This window comes from Hemicordylus capensis, chromosome 5 (genome assembly GCF_027244095.1).
Source record: "Hemicordylus capensis ecotype Gifberg chromosome 5, rHemCap1.1.pri, whole genome shotgun sequence".
Taxonomy (NCBI): domain Eukaryota; kingdom Metazoa; phylum Chordata; class Lepidosauria; order Squamata; family Cordylidae; genus Hemicordylus; species Hemicordylus capensis.
This window is the reverse complement of record NC_069661.1, coordinates 113,359,900-113,381,536: the sequence shown is the minus strand read 5'-3', so window position 1 is coordinate 113,381,536 and position 21,637 is coordinate 113,359,900. Positions and strand designations below refer to the sequence as shown.

The 21,637-nt window shown below is 41.2% G+C and overlaps 1 protein-coding gene and 1 long non-coding RNA gene across 4 annotated transcripts in view; one reads left to right on the top strand and one right to left on the bottom strand.

Annotated features, from left to right (window-relative positions):
* LOC128326269 (uncharacterized) overlaps window positions 1-3,797 on the top strand; it is a 56,146-nt gene extending 52,349 nt beyond the window's left edge. Inside the window, exon 4 of the long non-coding RNA XR_008307920.1 lies at window positions 3,673-3,797. This is a non-coding gene — a long non-coding RNA (uncharacterized LOC128326269). The remainder of the gene's footprint in view (window positions 1-3,672) is intronic.
* PPARGC1A (PPARG coactivator 1 alpha) overlaps window positions 1-21,637 on the bottom strand; it is a 900,607-nt gene that overhangs the window by 779,081 nt on the left and 99,889 nt on the right. The window lies entirely within an intron of this gene.

Below are 21,637 nucleotides of genomic sequence, written 5' to 3'. Positions count from 1 at the left end.
ACATGCACAGGAAATTCTAGAGATGGATCAGGCCTACAGTACTGCAATGAAAGGGCTAAATTCCCCATGATACAGCCCTGATTCAAATCAGCCTCTTCCCATGGCCACTTTTTGAAAAAGAAAAAAAAAACAGAACTCTTATATCACTCATAATTTGGCCCCACGTGTCCAGGTACAGTGGGAGCCAGTACTGCTAGTAGGATGACTTACAAACTCCAGAACATATGCAAATAAACTAGTTAGACCTTTGGTCTCCATAGCGCACAGAACGGACGCTAAACATGACACCCAAGAAACAGGGTGTCATGTCTAAAGGGCATTTGTTACTTTGGGATATAAGTAATATACTTACATGCCCTCCTGCCACTGGCTATAGGTACCAGTTAGGAAACCGGAAACAGTAGATTAGGGCAAAAGCATTACCTGCTTGCCTGCTTGGAGGCGGTAATGGGCTGGATGAGAGATAACAAACTGAAGCTGAATCCAAATAAGATGGAAGTATTGACTGTGGGGGGTCAGGAGCCGAGAGATGGTTTAGCTCTGCCTGTTCTAGATGGGGTTACACTCCCCCTGAAAGATCAGGTACGTAGCCTGGGAGTGCTCCTGGACCCAAAGCTTTCCCTGGTTTCTCAGGTTGAGGCGATGGCCAGGAGCACTTTTTATCCGCTTTGGCTGAGATATCAGTTATGTCCATTTCTAGAGGTGAAGGACCTTAAAACAGTGGTACGGATGCTGGTAACCTCCAGACTTGAATACTGTAATGTGCTCTATGTGGGGCTGCCTTGGTATGTAGTCTGGAAACTATCATTGGTACAGAATGCGACAGCCAGATCGGTCTCTGGGACAACACAAAGGGAACGTATAACACCAGTTTTGAAAGAACTGCGCTGGTTGCCAATATGTTTCCGGGTGAAATACAAAATGCTGGTTATTACCTATAAAGCCCTTAACGGCTTGGGACCAGGCTATTTAAAAAAGCACCTCCTCTGTCATGAACCCACTTGCCTTTTATGATCTTCTGGAGAGGTCCAGTTGCAGTTGCCACCAGCTCCTCTGTCATGAACCTGCCTGCCTTTTACAATCTTCTTGAGAGGTCCAGTTGCAGTTTCCACCAGCTCATCTCTCTGGCTGCCCCAGGGCTTTAGAATATGCTCCCTGCTGAACTAAGAGCATCTCTTTCTCTGTTTGTTTTCAGGGAGACCCTCAAGACTTTCCTGTTCTCACAAATTTTAAATTTGAATTGTAATAATTTTAATAATTTGTTTTATATTGTGTTTATCATGTTTTATGTATTTTTTAACCTCTGGTTTTAATGTTGGGATTTGTACACCACCTAGAGGTTTACATGTCAGGCGGTATAAAAATATGATTGATAGATAGATAGAGCAGATGTGTGTCAACTTGTAGAAGAAGCATGCTTTCCCCAAACAAAACAAAACCCCAAGGTGGGGTGGGATTCTCATCATGACCATAGCATGCAGAGAAGGGAAGATTAGCTTTTTACAACAGAATGATTTTCACACCAAAAATCAGCTCCCACAAGCTGCTATATGTCCCCAAGTGACTATGCTGCAAACATTTCAATGCCAGAAAGCAATTTAGGGGTGGTTTTTGCTGGGGAAATGGCACAATGCAAATGAGTGAGCCTCACCCACCCTGTGAGCCATGGTCCCATTGAGAATCATCTTCCAAAACAATCATGCGTGTGGGCTTTTTTTTTTTCCCTGGGGGGGGGGCGTGGAGAGGCACTTCCAGTAATAACTATTCTTCTTACTAATACAAGTTGGCGCAAGTCTAGCTTAGCTTGTAAAAGCAAAGGGACCTAAAGGAGCTAAACAACACTCAATAAATATTAAAGGACTTTCATCCTTTTAAAAAACAAACAAACAAGGGGTTGTGTGGCGGGGAGGGTAAGTTACAACTTTGTACTCAGCTCAGAGAAATGGCACTTGGGTATGACGTTACACAGTATATAGATGAAAAATGTGCCTACAATAATTTCTTTCCAACTGTTTCCATGTGGATGTGTCACAAACCCAAGGGAGATAGGCTGTAAAAACATAATTTGACTATCGCCTCTCATCCTTCAATACAGTTTTTCAACCTTTTCAAAATCATATTGAAAAATCTATATAACGTGTGCTTGGATTAATGAAGTGTTTGAATCCGGATCAATAAGCACTCAAAGATTTGAACTGTTGAACTGTTGACACCTGCTGGATATCACTTACAAGGCAGTTTCGTTCTGCTTATAGCCAATTTAGTTGTTCGTAACTACAGGAGGTCCCACTTAATGAACAGGCAATCTAATATATGATCTCTGTAGATTAATTTCCTGAGAGCAAGTAAATAAGGTAGATTATAAGTTTCCTTGATTATACTTATAATTATAATGTCACTTACCAATTAACACATGCGTTTAAAAACTTCCCTGGGATTATATACTTAATTGTAAAATAAATAAATTCAGCCATCTTTCAAACACTTAACATTCCCTTAAGATGGCACCATATTTGGTATCTTGCATTTAATTTCTCTTCTGGAGAAAAACCGTGTCATTGTAATAGAGACTGCTGGCTTTTTTGTAACAAGTAGTATAATAATTTATGTTATACTTGAAGCTATCAAATGCCACAGTCTAGCTTGAAGACCTAAAATGTGGGGACGTAGGTCCCTACATGCCTATCGTTAGCAAGATCATGAGTCCCTGTACTAATGGGTGATGTTCATGGGGTTCCTCTCCCTGATTGAGCAGACAGGCTGTGCATGTAGAGCCCACTTTGGAAAACAATAATCACAACCCGTGTTCCTTCTAAGGTGCATGCTCACATGGTTTTTGATGTCCACTCAATTTTACATTCCGCTCAGGTTTAATCAAGAAGGTCCCTCTCTGTATGCATGTGTGCTCACATTGTTTTGATACTGCCGCCCAGAACAAAACTCATTCTGCACACAGTCAAAAAAAATTAGAGAACAGAGCACTGATCACAACAAGCTTTTAAAGACTTGGCTTTTTACCCAGGCTTTTACATAATCATTTTTACTGCTGCTTCTGTGTGTTTTTATCTGTTGTATTGTTTTTATGCCTGTTTTATATGTTTTTAGCTTGATTTTTATTGCTTGATGTTTTTATTGCTTTTTATTGTATGTTTTAATTTTTTGTAAACCGCCTTGGGGTTTTCTTTTAACGAAAGGCGGTACAGAAATGTAAAAATAAATAAATAAATAAATAAAATAAAATAAAATAAAATAAACTATCAGCAGTTTGGAGAAGGGTAATATTTAGCCCTTCCCAGTCCCTCTTCACCACCTTAAGTGGCATAGCAGGGAAATGTTTGACTATCAAGCAGAAGGTTGCCGGTTTGAATCCCCACTGGAATGTTTCCCAGACCATGGAAATAAATTCCATAACTTCTTGATGTGCTGCACCTGTAAGGAAGTGAGGTAAAATGTGTGAAGCATCTTCTTATGGTAATTTCCCATTACTATTTCCCATTGTAACACCAATACACACATGACTGAAAAGGTAGCTTCCAGTGCTTTGATGGCAGTGCATGTAGGGCTAAAACTTCTTAATTTATATCATTTGAATGATAGTTATCTATTTTTATTGAAACAGATTTACTATGCTTAAGGCCTAAACAAATATATTTCTTCTACCACCATCTGAAGGTCCCAACACTCAGGGAGAAACACATCGGTAAGGGCATTCCTTAATAACTGGTAACCGCCATTATCCTGTTCTCTATGAAGCTTAAGGAAGCTCATGCATGGTGGATGGTGAGGAAAGGGGGTGCCTGCACTGGACAAGAAAGGTAGGGCAAAGCACCCAGGAGGTAAGCTGGCCTACTATATATGCCATGTCTTCATTCATCATTGTACATTGCATACATATTCAATTTGTCTTCTTTCAAAACAAAAAGTCCAAATCAACCTCAGCAGGCTGTGAGTTGGAGCAAAGAAAGGATGGATGGAAAGAGACTATTTAACTCTGCTCCATCTGGTAATTTTTCAGCACAATAACACCTTTCCTAATCTGCTCTGTCAACCATGAGGAAAAGCTATGGGGACTGCCTTGGGAGGCTGATTTTGAGTTACTCTTTCTTCCCCCACCCCCCACTAAGCCCACCACAGATGTATCCTGATTTCAGCTTTAAACAAAATGCAGAGAAAAACACAAGGAACTCTCTTCATTATGTAGTTTGAGTCTCACTGATGCAAACCTGATGGTATAAGCACCACATAGAAATGGACTAAGATTCTCTCCTCTATTTGCTCCAATACTTGGATCAAGCCCTCCCCTCCTTACTATAAACTACTGTGCGGCCAAGGCTTCCCCACATGGCATTTATTCCTAGTCAGCCAACACAGAGGGTCAAGAATAATTTGAATGAGAATAGTAAAGAGACTTGATAAGTTGCAAAAAAAAAAAAAAGGTGTAACAACTGCAGAGGAATGGGCAGCATGCATGTGTGAAGAAGCCCCATGGCCTGTGAGGGCACAGGGGAATGCTTCTCTTAAGATGGCACCTAACAGCTGTAGTTTTTACAAACATTTGTATTAAAAATAATTAACATTTCTTTTAAAAAAATCAGGGCAACTGCTTTAGTCAGTCAACCAAAATATTTTAATAAATTAATCTAACCAATTAATCAACTAAACATTGCATAGTACAGAGATGACAACTCCTGTAAGTGACTTTGCAGCCAACCACATTATGGCATATTTCTCAAGCTGATACCAACATGCCTTTTAAAAGCATCAAACAAAACTGCAGACAGTCCAACTGTTTGTACGGTCTTTGGTTTTAATATTACAACTCCTTTATCCTGCTATTCTACAAAATATCTTCTTTCTACACCTTTAGGGGAAAAGGAAATTCACATCCAAAAATAAATCATTATGTAGCAAGATTTATCTTGTTTTCCTCTGTCATTTTGGGAGTAATCCGTGAACATCTTTACATTTAAAAAAGAAATGCACTTCTCAGCCAGCTTTGGGGGGCGGGGAGGGGGGGCGTGAAAGTCCAGGTTGTTTAGGTGGACCACAAGGGCATTTATGTAGAAGCTGAATAGGAGCAGGGCAAGTGTGCAGCTTTGCTTAATACTCTTACAGACAGGGATAGCACTTGTCAGATGACCTTGGGGGTTGCTTCTGATTTTCAGGGTCATGCTGTTGTGGAGGGCAAAGTAAAGTGTGCTGTCGAGTTGATATTGACTCCTGGCAACCACAGAGCCCTGTGGATGTCTTTGGCAGAATATAGGAAAGGTTTACAATTGCCCTCTGCCGTGCAGTATGAGATGATGCCTTTCAGGATCTTTCCTATATCACTGCTGCCCAATATAGTTTGGGAAATTGCCAGCAGGGATTCGAGGGTATGAATGAGGAAAAGCAGCTGCCAATCAATCGAAGAGGCTTCCAGTTTTTCCCACAGTTGAGCTTGAGAGATGGAATCAAATGCAGACTTGAGATCTATGAAGGCAGCATACAGGGAGACTATGTTGTGGATGGGATATTTCTCTAGATGCTGGAGCACTAGGCACTGGGTCAATGGTGGATCATCCCTCCCTGAATCTGGCCTGCTCCTCCACTAGGAGGTTTTCTAGTTTGAACCAGTCTCTTAGTTTCCAGTATAGATGTCTGGCATAGAGCTTGCAGATTGTGCTGAGAAGGCTGATAGGTCTGTAGTTAGCTGGGTCCCTCCTACCTTTTTTGAAGATGGGAACAATGACTGCTAGTCCCCAGGGCTATGAGTGTGCTTGTCAATGAATGTGAAACAGCGAGGCCAGAATGGCAGCCCACCATCCTGAGTTGTTGTTTATTAGCTCAGATGAGATTAGGTCATCTCCAGGTGCCTTCCCAGGTCTAGGTTAGGAGAGCAGGTCCTTGACCTCTGCAGGTGTCACCAGCGGCCAGGCAGGCAGGCAGGTCCTCTATATTGCTCCAAGGGCATCTGAGGTCTTCTACTTCATCTCTAGTTTACTGAAATGTCTTTCCCACGCCTCTGTCCAAGCGCGTTGGTCCACTGGTGTGGTGGTCCATGGTAATGTGGCAGAATTCGGCCAAGTCGTTGGTTGTGACTACTTGTTTGAGATGTGTCCAGGTGTCTTTCATGGCATTTCTTTTCTTGTGTTTGAGAAGTTGTTTGTATTGCCTTTTCTGCTTAAGTAAGTCTTGTGCAGACCAAGATCCTGCATTTGCTTTGTAGGTGTTGTAGTTGGCAATGAGCAACTTCTTAGCTTCAAAGCATTCAGAGTCAAACCATGGTTTGAAGTGGTGCAGGTGCTGCTTGAAGCAAGCAGTGTTTTTGTGAGTTATGTGCTTTTGTAGTAACTGCACTAGGTAGCTCTCACTCTATAGGATTTCGTTGGAGGAGTCTGCTGAGAGCAAGGAAAGGCTGACACATTAGAAATGTTCTGAAGTGAGTTGTTCTGCTATTGCTTTGTCCAACTGGGAGGACCATCTGATGCGGCAAGATCTTCCCACTGATAAGATCTGTGGGTGGTATAGAGCAGTTTCTCAACCGCCAGTCTGTGGACCAGTGCCAGTCCCTGAGGTGTTGGGTATCGGTCCTTGAAGCATCACTAATAAAAATCACTTCCCTGCCAAAAAAAAATTTCAGGCCAGTGGGGGCTGCTGCTGCTGGGAGCTCTCCAGAGCTCATTTCTAGGCAGGCAACCTTTGCTGCTGGATAACATTCATTTCGCTTCCTCGAAATGAACATTATCCAGTAGTGAGGGCTGCCTGGAAATGAGCTCTGGAGAGCTCCCAGTGGCCTGAAATTGGTTTTTTGAGGGGAGCCTGGGGGTGGAGGTGAGGGGGACAATCCCTTTACTAACTGCTGGTCCGGGAAACTGCACATGAAGAATGTACTGGTCCATGACTCCAAAAACGTTGAGAAACACTGGTATAGAGTCTTGGTGTGGGGCTGCCATGCCATTGTGCAGGCATGGCAGCCTCCAAAAATGGCCACCGTGCCAGGAGGAAAGGCCCAGCCGAAGAACGGGCCAAAGAATGGCCGAACGGGCTGGTTTTGAAAAGAAGGAAGGCCAACGGGGGGAGGGAAACCTCTGCAGGACACACCCCCACCTCAGAGAACACCCCCAGAGGGGGTAAGTTTAAAATAAAAAAAATTATTGTGAAGCACCCCCCCCCCCAGACCGGACCTTTTTTTCGAGAGGGTGCTCGACTGAACTGGCCTAGTCTGGTCCGGGTCCAGTTCGAACTTGAACTGAACCAGACCATACAGTTCCATGTACACCCCTAGCCAGAGGAGGGGGGATGGGTATCCATATCATTTTCACTTTCTGTGAGATCATTGTCTGAGCAGACAAAGAGTTTTGTCAGTGACTGAGCTTGGGCTTGAACACCCCTGAGTAGGTTTTTTTTTAGTTCTGCAAGGCCTGAATCTAAGATTTATGACTTTCACTTTCTTCAAGACATCAAGGGTTATCCTGCTGCATTTGTGGTTGAGTTCAGCAAAGTCATTTGCAGGTTGTTTATCCATTCCCCTGGAGATGTTATCATCAAGGTCACTTGCAGAAGGAGCTGTTTTGCTTCTAAGTTTCTTTGCAATAGTGGTTGTGCTGTGGAGTCCTTGAAGACTCTGATATTTCTTAGTTGTAAGAGAGGTGCTCACCACATCCAGATGAGTTTTTTGTTTGTTTAAACTTTTTTTAAAAAAACTTAGATCTCTGGGCGGTTTACAACAAAACACGTTTAAGTGGAAACGTGGTGTGAGAGGAGGTAAGCAAGATTATCTTAGTCTCTGGGTAACTAGGTAAGAGCTGGATTGAGTCTAAGTCTATAAAAATTGGGTGACAGTTTAAAAGCAAGGAATTTATAATGGCTTTACGAGATGACCATCTCCTTGCTTTGGTGTAATTCATCGTGATCTGAAGCAACACCTGGGGGGTTTGGAGTATCTGTGATATATTAGATGAGTAGGTTGTTATTGGCAGCCCTGCGTGCATTTTATGCAGAATTTTGGCTGGGACCCCATCAGGAGCTGGAGAGGAAGCTGCCTGGGCATTGCCAAGCATAGCTTTCTAGGTTATAGTTAGGCTTTTCTCTCCACGCTTGTCTCTCATTATGAACACACCTAAGGCATGCCTAACCTTATCTATCTTCATTGATGTTGTGTTTAGATGCTCCAAAATCTGAATGACGGTTTTTGTGGTTAGGAGGCAGGCACTACCTGAGTATTCAGGTAGCAGTTCATGGGGATGGTGAGAAGGACAACTGCCCCCCTTGGATTTCCTGTCTCTCTGCTCCTGGGGGCTTCTCAGGCTGGAGTTTTTAAATGGGGAGGGAGATGCCTGATGTAATGCAGTCTCACTTGTAGCAGACTCCTTGGGTGATGAGGGACTGTTCTTCATGCCCAGGACCATAAATCTGTTCTTGATAGGGAGTGTAAAAGTTGTATTCACAGCTCTGTTGGTGGGAAGGAAGGAGTCCGTCCTCATATGCTTCCCTTCCTTGGCGGGTTGGTCATTTGGGCTGCTCCTGTTTTTCCTTTCCTTTGCTCATGGCTAAGATCTCTGAGGTTTCTGCTAGATCATTTCAGTTCTGGGGGATGGGATCCAGTATTGGGGCAGGAGCTCAGGTGTTGTGCTGCTAGCTTGTCACCATCTTGGCCTTTCCCCCCTCAGGTAAATCTGGATATGTTAAGTCTCTTCCAAGCTCAAAGTTAACCTCCCACCCTTATATTTGCCAGAACTAAAATTTTGATAAAGTTTTTAAACTAATTGAATGTTTATCCTTAAAGTCTTAATTTAAAATACATCTAACTTGAGTTTTAAATGAAGTTGTGTGTAAAGTAGAGTTGGATGAAACCCCAATCTATGTTAAACAAATCAATAATACAAAAATCATTTTCACTTTCAGCAAGAAAGACTTCACCAAATCTGGCTTCTCTCCTTCCATAAAGTCTATGAAAAAAACTATTTAAAATGTCACTTATCATCTGTCTTAATTTAAATACAACTGCATATTACTAAACCTCAAGCCTTGTTAAGATGCTGAAGTAGGTAATAGAAATTACAAATTTTTATTTCTTTTTATAAGAACACAAAACTAAAATAGTGTAAATTTGTCCTTAAATCTCAGACTGAAAGAAACAAAATTGGCCATCATTGAAACTAAAACTTTGTTTAATGAATCTACCAATGAAGCTGATTAAAGCTTGAAACTCTAATAGAAGTTTAAAAACAAAAAATCAACGGGTTTTCTTAGTTCAAGAAATAAATTGAACGGCAGCATGTTCTTTATTAATTTTTTAAACTATACAAATAAAAATCTTCTCCAAAACACAAAGTTATACAACAAATCCTTCTGCTGCTCACCCACACACACAAAATTGCTCTGTCAAGCACCATAATCCTTCACTAAGGGTGTCAGTAACTACTCAATAAAAGAAGAACTTGAAAACAGCACAAAAACTGTTCATAATAGCAATAACATATAGCTTTTTCTTCAGTCATTACCAAACAGATAATGACCGGTAGTGAGCTTAAAACCATACATTACAGCTTAAATATGGTCTGAGTGATCACAGCAGATGTGTAGTTGCTAAGTCAGTAAAGCTCTCTCACCATAAATGCTAAAACTGTTACAATGTGGACCAACATGCACTTTTTTCTGCCATTTCCAGTATTATCCCACGTGGTTTCTTTAAAATTATCTGAAAAATACTTACTTTGAGTAATAGCGTTGTGGTTGAGAGGAAAATATCAACACCAACATGGATGAAAGCAGTCAGGAAGGTTATCCCAGTCATGATTGCAAATTTGCTTATCATGTTAGATTGGTTCCAGTAATAGCTCCTACATTATATGCTGAGAGGCTCACATTCCCCACCCCCAAGAACAAGGGGTGGTGGAAGAGACAATAAAAGGATCTGAATTGTCTTATTTTTGTTGAGAGTCTGAAGAGTGAATCACATGGCCACTCAAGCCTGCTTCATCTCTCTTTGCACTAGTGTCAGACAAGTCCAGCCCCCATGAACAGCTTCACAGGCATAGAATTTTGAAGGGGCCTTGGATCTCAACCAGAGGCATTCTTACCCCTGGACTTCGGGGCCCAAGTCCAGGGCCTCTACAGCCCCTATGGTTCCCCAAATCCTCTTTAGTCTGTCCCGGGTGGTGTGGTCACCAGGCAGAACATGATGGTGCTTAATTTGCAGTGGTGGGGGGAGGCTCCAAAGGTGTTTAGGTCCAGGCTCCAAAATTATCCCAGATAGGGCTTTATGCAGTGGGGTATCCGAGGAGCGAATCTACTTTGCAGCGGATTCAGGACAGTTTAATCCAGGGGATTAGATGGAGCATTCACATAGCCCTTGGCTGCTCCCCTATGCACATCAAAGACAAGTGTCGGAGCTTAGCAGAAACATCAAGGTGTTTTTTTCCCCCAAAAGACGCTAGAAATAGAGGATTATTTTAAGTCGGACATACCACGGGCTAAGCCAGAATTCACAGCCTCCCTAACAGCAAGAGAGAGGGCATGCCTTCACCTCTTACCTGTGGGCTTCTGCATCTGGTGGGCCACTGTGGGAAACAGGATGCTGGACTAAATAGGCCTTGGGCCTGACCCAGCAGGTTATTTTTCTGTTCTTAACCCATTGGTTCTAATCCAGCCCTCAGGAGCAAGAGAGAAAAGTATGCTCCTTCTTCTATGAGAAAGCTCTTCAGATATTTGAAGACAGCTATGTCAATCATATGATATAATATCATATAATAAATAATATATATTTCTCCTCTCTAGGCTAAACATACCCAGTTCCCTCAACTGTTCCTCAAAGAACTTGGTTTTCAGACCCTTCGCCATCCTGTTTGCCCTCCTCTGAACCTGTTCCAGTTCATCAATGTCCTTCTTAAAATATGGAGCCCAGAACTGTACATAGTATTCCAAGTTAGCTTTGGCCAGCTCAGAACAGAGTGATCTGATTACTTATTGTGATCCATGCACTATGCCACTGTTAATGCACCCTAAGGATTGTGCTGTTTTCTCCGAGCACAAGCTTTAAAGCGGAATAGTTAGATTCTTCTTTTAATTTTAGAACTGACTTGGTTTTTGCAAAGTTGAAGTTGAGTTACTCACACCTTTAAAAAGTTACATGCAATCACAAGAACAAGTGCTCTTGATCTTTTAAAAAATATATGATGTTTTATTGGTTTGTGTTTTGACAATGACCTCAAAATACTGCATGGATTAAAAAACAACCTGAGGAACAACTTAATTTCTACACAAGAGCTGTTGGCATGTATCTTTGTATGTGATGCTCATGCTCTCTAATTTAGAAGCTCTCGATAACTTAAAACAAATATTTCAATCATTGAGGCAATCAAAAGCAGTTTAAAATCAGAATGGTGAAACTAAAATGCACAGGGAAACTAAATTAAAATGCCCAGGGAAACAGAATAGTCTTCACCTAGCACCCTGTTATCTACTCCAGGTGAAGTTTTGGTGCAAGCTAAGTGAACAGAAAGGGGACAGGAGTTGCATAATTCAAGTGTAACTACAAAGAGGGCCTTGTCTCTGGTAGCCATCCATATTAACTCAGAAGGTGACAGCACCCAGAGTCAGACCTTCATAGATGATCTCAGCAACCATAGGAACATAGGAAGCTGCCTTATACCAAGTCAAACCATTGGTCCATCTACCTCAGTACTGTCTACAATACTGATACCTTATACTTACTTGCAGTGGCTTCTCCCAAGGTTGCAGGTGAGACTCTCTCAGCCCTATACTGGAGACACCAGGGAGGGAACTTGAAACCTTCTGCATGCAAGAATGCAGGTGCTCTTTCCAGAGGGGCCCCATCCCCTAAGGGGAATATCTTACAGTGCTCACACATGTAGTCTCCCATTCAAATGCAAACATAGGCAGATCCTGCTTAGCAAAGCATGCCTTCAGCTAATTTAGTTCCAGTCCATTTAAAGACATAAATATTTCAACTACACATGAGTGTGGAAAGAAACTACTAGCCTGTGAAGATCTTTTAAGTACTGGCACAGCGGGGAAATGCTTGACTAACAAGCAGAAGGTTGCCGGTTTGAATCTCCGCTCGTATGTTTCGCAGACTATGGGAAACACCTATATTGGGCAGCAGCAATATAGGAAGATGCTGAAAGGCATCATCTCATACTACACATGAGGAAGCAATGGTAAACCCCTCCTGTATTCTACCAAAGAAAACCGCAGGTCTCTGTGGGCACCAGGAGTCAAAATCAACTTGACGGCACACTTCACTTCACATTATTAATCCCCCCCGCCATCCAAGTCCTGCTATGTTGCCTCATCGTGGTGGTGGTGGTGGTGGTGATGGGTTGTTCCTGGGAGGAATGAGTGAAGTATGCCGGGAAGTATACTCCCAGTAGGGTTACCAAAGGTGTGAAGGTAATCTCAGCTAAAGCAAGCAAGCACCTATACTGAGCAGCAGCGATATAGGAAGGACAGTCACTTTAGTGACAACAACAAAGGCATCATTTCATGCTGCACGGGAGAAGGCAATGGTAAACCACTCCTGTATTTTACCAAGAAAACGACATGGATAGACAAGTTAGAAGACTGTCAATGTAGTGCCAGATGGTACTTAACATGCTACTGAGGAAGAGCTCAGGATTTCTCAGAGTACTGATGGTGTTTATGATGCAGTTAGGCTAAGGCCTTTTGGACGTTCAGCGGCTAATGATTGTCTTCGAATCCCTTTACCTGTTGGACACTGGCTGGCCACCAGTGCCAATACAAGGTGTGTGTTCACATATCTGCCAAATTTAACCTGAAGTCCCTGCGAGCTATCAGGGAGCACCTCACACACTATTTGGGTTTTTCATCATGTGTTTAAATATCCACCTTTTGTCGCTTTTTGGGCAGCTTCAAACTCACAGTAAAGCCTCGCAGAAAACCCGTGGTAAAGCTTGTGTCTGGGAAAGCTCCTGGCAAAAAAGGGGCACCAGATCACCACGATATATGATATTCTCTTGAAGGGATCAGCTTTCTCCATACTGAGAAACTCTGATAGATCACTTTATGCAGAAGCAATAGTGGCAGTAAAGTATTTATGGCCACCATGCTCCATCACTGCCACAAAGCAGATTTTAGAATATGCTCCAGAACCATTCCGAGATTGCATTCTAGCCATCATCCCATGCATTTTATGTCCCCTCACTTCTCAGAAAAACCAGGCAGCAGATTCAAGAAAGGGGACCACTGGGAACAACTGGGTCAAGTTTAAATATTGCAAGTCAGCTTCAACATTCTTTGTAATGAAAAAGCAGAATATAAATCTCAAAAAATATTTGAGAAAAAATATTTGCCTTTGCTACCCATGCAGTGGGGAAATGGCTTGACTACCAAGCCAGAAGTTGATGGTTGAATCCCTGCTGGTATGTTTCTCAACTATGGGAAACACCTATATTGGGCAGCAGCGATATAAGAAGATGCTGAAAGGCATCATTTCATACTGCACGGGAGATGGTAATGGTAAACCCCTCCTGTATTCTACCAAAGACAACCATATGGCTCTGTGGTCGCCAGGAGTCAACACCAACTTGACAGCACGGCACACTTTTCTTTCCTTTACCCATCTTGCAAAGATCCACCAGGGCTTCAACAAAAGCACCAGCCATGTCACAAGATGATGCTTGAAGCCATCAGAAATCCTTCTAGATCCATCAGCCTCCAGGAGTGGACATCCCAACTTCCCCCTCTACCCCTGCTGAGGTTAAAAGTCCCTGGAATTATAATGACTCATCACAGAGCAGTCAAGTCAACCCATGTAGTCATGGAGATAGACAAAAGTTTAGATAATGATCAAAGTAGTCTTAGATACTTCTTCATTTACCATTTGTGTACACATATTTATTTCATCCTACTGTCTCCTCTAGACACACCAATCAGTTAAGCCCTGCTAAATGAGCAAAGGGGCACCTTTTTAAAGTAGTGGGAGAGCAACAGGCCCTATCATCCTCAGCACAGCATTCCTCCAGTAGCTGTTATTGTATCTTATGTTTCTTTTTTAGATTGTGTGCCCTTTGAGGACAAGGAGCCATTTTATTTGTTTGTTTATATCTCCGTAAACCACTTTGGGAACTTCTGTTGAAAAGCAGTATTATATAAATATCCATTGCATTCATCAAACAGGTTTTTAAAATAATACAAAAACCTCCATAAGCTGTTTACAAATGTAAAAGAAGCATGACTGTACACACCGCAGGCAGTGGTTCCTTTTTCAAACCACCTTCAACTCTCTGAAATATTCTTTCCTCCAGTCGAAGTCAGTATCTTGGATGGAAGGCAGCTTGTAAATCCCGTGTACACCACTCTGAGCCATGGATGAACAGTGAAAAAATATAATAATAATAATAATAATAATAATAATAATAATAATAATAATTCAATTTCTATACCGCCCTTCCAAAAATGGCTCAGGGCGGTTTACAAAGAGAAATAACAAATAAGATGGCTCCCTGTCCCCAAAGGGCTCACATTCTAAAAAGAAACATAAGACACACACCAGCAACAGTCACTGGAAGTACTGTGCTGGGGGTGGATAGGGCCAGTTACTCTCCCCCTGCTAAATAAAGAGAATCACCACGGTAAAAGGTGCCTCTTTGCCCAGTTAGCAGGGGTATATTCATGTTCTGGAAAAAGAAGAACTTCCTTCTGTTTCTCCTAACCATTCTGCGTTAACAGATACTCAAAACAGACATTGCTTATTAGCAATGGCATCACTTAAAATTCTATGGCATCACTTACCCCTATTGATTCATATTAAATTTAGAATTTTTTCTACTGAAAACAACATACCAAATAGTGGACAATATATCCAATTCTAAGTGACAAATCCTTCTTACTCTGGAAATAGCTCTCCTCAATTCCACAGCTCTTTCAAACCATGTGGCTGGAGCCATCCCAGACATCAGATATTCTGTTCCATGCTACATTCAGACATCATTCAGAATATTGCAGGGGGAAAGTTGTCTTTAAAGAGTTGTATTTAAAAGAACTTATTGTCCTTTGAAAGTTGTCCTTAAAGGAACTTATTTTATCCTCAATCAACCCAGAGTGGAGCACAGGATCAACACCACCATATCTGGTGTGAATACATCTTGTCTAACAAGCCCTAATGCCACTTCCTCTTAAGTAGAATACACAACCTAGCTTATGTTTTCACATCAGCATTTGTAAGAGCTTTTACCATGCCTTTTGACTCCTTAGTACTATTTTGAGTTCTTTCCTTTTTAAAAAAAATGACAGCCTTTCCCTTCTTTTTCTACAGACAATCTGCAAAGCACAGTGACTGTTTCTGAGCTGCATACTGTAATATACTTCACAGTTTTTTTTAAAAAAAATCAGAAATAAAAAGATTTCTGAAGTCTAAGGTGTTGTCATTGCTTCAGTAGTTACCTGTGCATTAGTGGAAATCTACTCAAATCTCTACTGGCTCTATCCTCATGACAGAAGGAGACAGAAGGAAACAACGGTAATAAGTAACCAGAAATTTATCTGCTCTGTATTTTATTTCATGGCATGGAACAAATCAAGAAACGTTTTGTATTAACCTAGCACCATGGTTTCATAATTGCCCTATAAGCCATCCCATCAAAGAACATTGTAGTAGAACACTCACAGCCTTAATCACAGCCACCAAAATAATAAAGAGAGCTTTTTGAGCAGTGTTTTACGTCCACTGTGAACAATGGGAACAGCTGGATTCTGAACCATTTTCAAAGTCTGACAATTTCAATTAGGTGCCTAGGTAGAAACTGACTTCTCAAGAAAATGTAGTAAAAACATTTCTTTTTCAAAGTAAAAAAAAGCTATTGAACGATTGTGTAGCATATATTTGTACAGCAAGCAAGAAAGGGGTCCATGGTTGTGTGGTTTTTAAAAGGCTAGGCTTCCACTGGTGACAATGGCAAATGGAGTACATCTTATAGTACTGTGCTGATATTAAGGCTGAAAATAGACATAATGTTTTCAGCTAATTTTTGTCCTCAACCTTACTGTTACCCAGCTGCTCCAAGGGTATAGCTATAATTGGACAAGGTGGGACAAAAGTTTGTCCCTCCTTTGGGCCCCAGAAGGAGCCGCCCCCACACCTGGTCAACAATTTGCACTTTGCTCTCATGTGTTTGATATTTGCATGGGAGTAAGAGAAAAGGTGTGTGGGGAGTGTTTTGTTTTTCACCATGTCCTTACAGTTATTATGCAGCAAAGACAAAGGGAGAGGAGAAAGAGCATGGGAGCTCAGGGGTCAGAGACCCATCTTCACTTATTGTCCCAGGGCCCACTCCAACCTTGCTTCACCCTGAGAGGCATCATCCCTAATTCTATGTCAATAATGGAATAACCATACAGAGCAGTCTTGCTTCAGAGCAGATAAGCTTCCTATGGGATGGAGTAGCCCATTTCCTTTAATTAAAAAAACTTCTAAAACCCAGGATATCTTCGCTCTGCTGCTGGAAAGGCAAGCGCACAGTGTTCAGTCAAAAATGGGTTTTAAGTAATGTGATGTGGCAAAGCAATTCCTTTTGGATGAAGAATATAGTTCTCCCCAACTTCAGCCGGAAGCATAAAAGGTTACCTGAGAAACCAGTCAGACAAGAGCCTGAAACAGGACAAGGGGAAATGTATGTATTTATACAGCAGAGGCATTATCATAGCATATAAATGTTATAAATTTATATACAGCCCCAAAATCACCAAATGAGGCTCACAATAACGATCCATAACAGAAGTTTCATCTGCTTGTAATACTCATTTTTATTGTGGACAAGCATCCCCACAATTTTTAATCTATTCACAATTACAAGACATTTCAAATTTATGCCATGCTTTTGCACTTGCATGGTCATAGGGTATGTTCTGAGAGCAACTGATACTGCCAACTTTGCAGTTAAGTGGGTCTGTGTTTGGTTGATTCCCTGGAAACCCTATACAGTATATACCTCCTTGAGTTCCACCATGGAATGAAGGTGAGATCTAAATGAAATAAAACTAATCAATCTGGCAATGCTGGCAGTGGCTGCAGACACACTCAAAACTTGATTACTAACCCCTTATTTGGTCTCAGAAACTGTTATTCCTTGAGAAAATTTTTAAAGCCCATCTGGTTTGTACTGTATTTTACAGAAGAATGGCCAAGCCTGAATATTATGAAGCCTGGGAATGTTGAATTTGCTCTAATGACAAGGTATATCTCTATCACATGTAAATGGGACAAACTTACAAATGCAAATGCAGGCAATTGGGAATTGCATGAAGAAAATCATTTAGGAAAAAATGCTTTTTGAACAAGACCAGCTAACCAATTTGAAGTTTGGTCAACATTTTATGAATATTGTGTTTTTTCAAAGCATTTTTCTTGGGTCTCGTGCTGGTTCAGTCAGATGCATGGCATATATGTCTTTATTCAGATTATTTTGTGTGTATTAATTTGGAGGGAAGTGGGGCTGGATTTGCTTGTTTTATTTAATAAATGTGTATGCTGGCTACTTCAGAAGTCTCAAGGAGTTAACAAACAATGAAAAACAGCCACACATTTAAAACAAAGATCGAAACATTTACAGAATTCATTTAAAAAACATTTAAAACAATGAGACAGTAAATATTCATCTAGCAGTCTGGCTGAAAAGGTGCATCTTTAGTTGTTTCCTAAAAGCCATCAGGGATGGAGTAGCTCTAATTTCAACAGGATGTGTGTTCCAAAGCCCTGGGGCAACTATTGTGAAGGCTTGCCTCTGAATTGCCACCAGATGAACTGGTGGCACCCTTAGACAAACCTCCTTTGACTATCTTAATAGGCAGTGGGGTTCACTTATCCATTCTCCTGCCATACCAAGTATTTACGCACCAAACCACTGGCAGGTGCAAGAGTAAACCCTGTGAATCAGGGTGGATGGTTCCTGGCATTTATGTACACAAAATGAGAGGGAGCATCATGTGGTTGTCTAGGAAACACACTGCATTTCCCTACCTACACTATTATTCTCAATCAGCAATACAATAACACATATCCACAAACAAAAATTAGAACCTTGGGGCAGGGAAAGCACATTTTTAGCCTACTTTCCAATAGGCTTATGAGATCACCCAGCATTCTGTGTGTGTGTGTCCATGATCAACTTCGCAACGCCTGGACCAATACGAACCAAATTGGGTACAGTTGTAGGGACACATAGGGACACCTCAATGGCATAGTTTGTGATGATGTCATCCACCCTGATCCAAAATGGTGGACGCATAAACCTTTGAGGCACAAGTGGGCTAACTTGTGAACCACCTAACCAATTTGAACCAAATTTGCTACAGATGTGATGCCCAAATGGCGTGGTGTGTGATGATGTCATCCGCTCCAATTCAAGATGATGGCCGCATGAACATCTGAGGTGCAAGCGGGCTAATTTGTGGGCTATCTAACCAGTTTAAAGCAAATTAAGTATAGTTGCAGTGAGTGACACATAGGGACATCTCAGCGGCATAGTTTGTGATGATGTCATCCACCCTGATCCAAGATGGCAGATGCGTAAAACTTTGAGGCACTAGTTGACTAACTTGTGAACCACCTAACCCATATGAACCAAATCTGCTGCAGCTGTAGGGACACATAGAGACACCTCAATGGCAAAGATTGTGATGATGTCATCCACCTCAATTCAAGATGGTGGACACGTACACTTTGGAGGCGCAAGTGCACTAACTTGTGGACATTCTAACCGATTTGAACCAAATTTGTTACAGCTGAATGGACAAATAGGGATGCACCAATGGTGTCGTTTGTGATGATGTCATGCACCCTAATCCAAGATGGCAGATGTATAAACTTTTGAGGCACAAGTGCACTAACGTGAGGACTGTCTAACCAATTTGAATCAAATTTGGAACAGCTGTATGACACACAGGGACATCTCAATGGTGCAGTTTGTAATGACGACATCCACCCCAATCCAAGATGGTGGACACATGGACATTTGAGGCACAAAAGCTCTAACTTGTGGACCTCGATTTGCACCAAATATAGTCCAGATGTAGAGACAGTGAAAGAAAAGTAGGCTGATTAGTTTTTATTAGAACAACTTGTTGGGAAGTGGCAAAGGTTACTCATAATTGGCAATCCAATTACAATAAGCAACAATGGGATTGTCATCTCTAACCACTAATTAAACCACAATTATATTAATAATATAAGAAACAAATGAATAAACTAAGAAATGAATGAACAAATAGTGAGATCAGTACTTTCAGCACACCAAACAAGATCTTTGCTGTAGTTGAATGCTGCAACCCTGAGCATAATTTTTAGAACTGAATTGAAATTATTTCTGTGTAAGCATATTATATTGGCTATGGTTCAGGGATCGTGGAGTTTTTCTGAGGAATATACTACTCAACAGAGCACCAGCCACAAACTATGCTTCGTGAAACGACAGTCTTCATTCAGCTTCCAGCTGACTGAGAAAGAGTAATACTTTAAGCAGTGCTACAGATTAGAAAATACTAACTTTGCTTTTCTTACATTTGTAAGCCAACTTATACATTTCTTCCTTGTCAAGTAGAAGGAATATATGTTTAATAAAATAAACACAAATGGCTACTGTGGTTTAGAATTTCTTTTTTTTAGAGAGAAATTTTTTTTTTAGAAGTCCATAAGAATAAGACCTTCCTGTGTTCCAGAATGTTCATGAAATTATTCTCCAGATAAGAATCAGTTATTTTTTTAGTTTAATTTCATAATACCAAATGACAATTTTCAGTCGTCTTGCTACAACACAATGGGTGGGTTCAGACAACATGCAAAAAGCTGAACTACTGGTTCCCAGAGTTCAGCAGTGAGCCCGATTGCTACTGGGTGGGAGCAATATAACAACATTGATTCTATCATCCAAATCTTACTTGCAGTTCTGAACCCAACATAACCAACTTCAAATCTTGGTTACAGCTATCAGGTTCGAACTGCAAATAGAGTAGCATACGCCAACATTGGTGGGTTCAGATGGCATGACCAAAGTCAGCATATCATCATTTCTCCCTTCCCACCAGAAGTCAGGCTCACTACTGAGCTGCAGGAACTGGCCCTTTAGCTTTTTGTGTGTGCTCTGAACCTAACCATTGTAAACTGCCTTTGGTTTCCCTCTTCTCCCCCAGCAAAATTTACAACATGAACGCAAATGTGGCTTTGTGGATGCGTTTCCTTTTGTAACACATGTTTTTATATATCTAGATCTAGATCTAGATCTCTCTCTCTCTCTCTCTCTCTCTCTCTCTCTCTCTCTCTCTCTCTCTCTCTCTATATATATATATATATATATAAATAAACATTTATATACTGCCCAAAACGCAAGTCTCTGGGTGTTTCACAACAAAACAAAAACAGATTAAAAGATTAAAACACCTTCGGATTCAAGGTCAACATGTGTCTGAATGAGGTTGTTTCTTGCTGTGGGAAAAGCTGCCTCTCTATCCCAGGCTGTTAAGAGATTTGCAAATCAGGCAATTCAATGAGGCAAGAGTAACTATGTATCAACAGCATAGTGTTTGGAGAAGTGCGATTTTTGATTCGGCAAGGCCAGAGACGGACAATGGCTCGTTGCCAAGGTGTTGCTAAAAAAATTAATAGTTTGCTGTTCACAATGCGTACACTCAGTCTACTTTCACTTCCGGTCAAACAAGTTCAGCATGTTTCTGGGATTGATTAAAAACCTACTAAACCTTTTGGCCAGTTGGAGGGGGCAGGGGAGTACAGGGGAGGATAGCCTGGGAAACAGAAGTGCTCGCAAACCACCACTGCCCCCGCCCTCCGACTCACAGATCTGGGATTTTGAAGCCCATTTTCGCTGGGGTGATTCTTACAGAGCAACAGCTCCAGGTCTTTACTCCCACAAGAAATGCAGTACAAAAGGCAACTGGGATTTGCTGATAAAGATTAAATAAGTAGCTTGACTTGTATAAAGTCAACACTATTTTTTTAATTTATAAACATATTGTCTATATGTTTATAGGAAGTACAATTGGTGATGTATAACAAGTAAAATAAAAATCACAACAGTGAAGAGCAACACAAACCAGTAACTAATAATAGACAAATGACAGCAGCAACAACAGCATTACATCAGTACAAATGACAGCTGAGCAGTACCTAAGAAAATAGAGATTTTTCATTCTACATCTGAACTCTAAATAGTGAGCTAGTCCATAAGAATAAGACCTTCCTGAGTATCTGGTTCCAGAATGACCACTGTGAAAGTATGTAGTGACCTCTGAAAAAGAGCATCTCTCCACTCTCACTCAATCCCACTTCCTTAAACCCTTTCACTTGTTAAACAAACTATACCTCTGCACCATTCCTGAGCAAATTGTTTGACACCCCATGTGATCCAGTTTCCACTGCTGAAATTCAAGAAGCTATTAAGTATCTCTTCAGTCTGGCAAAGCCCCAGTTCCAGATAGCTTCCTACTGTTTTGTTTTTATAAAGTCTTTATTGACAAAATGACAAAGAGTCTAGGTAATCTGTGTAAGGACCTCCATCCAGCCACCTACATATCCTCAATGAGGAACGTGGCCAGTCAAATGCTAGTTTAATATCACACTGATGGATGGAAGTGGAAATTAACTCTGTATTTCAGAGTCTCATGG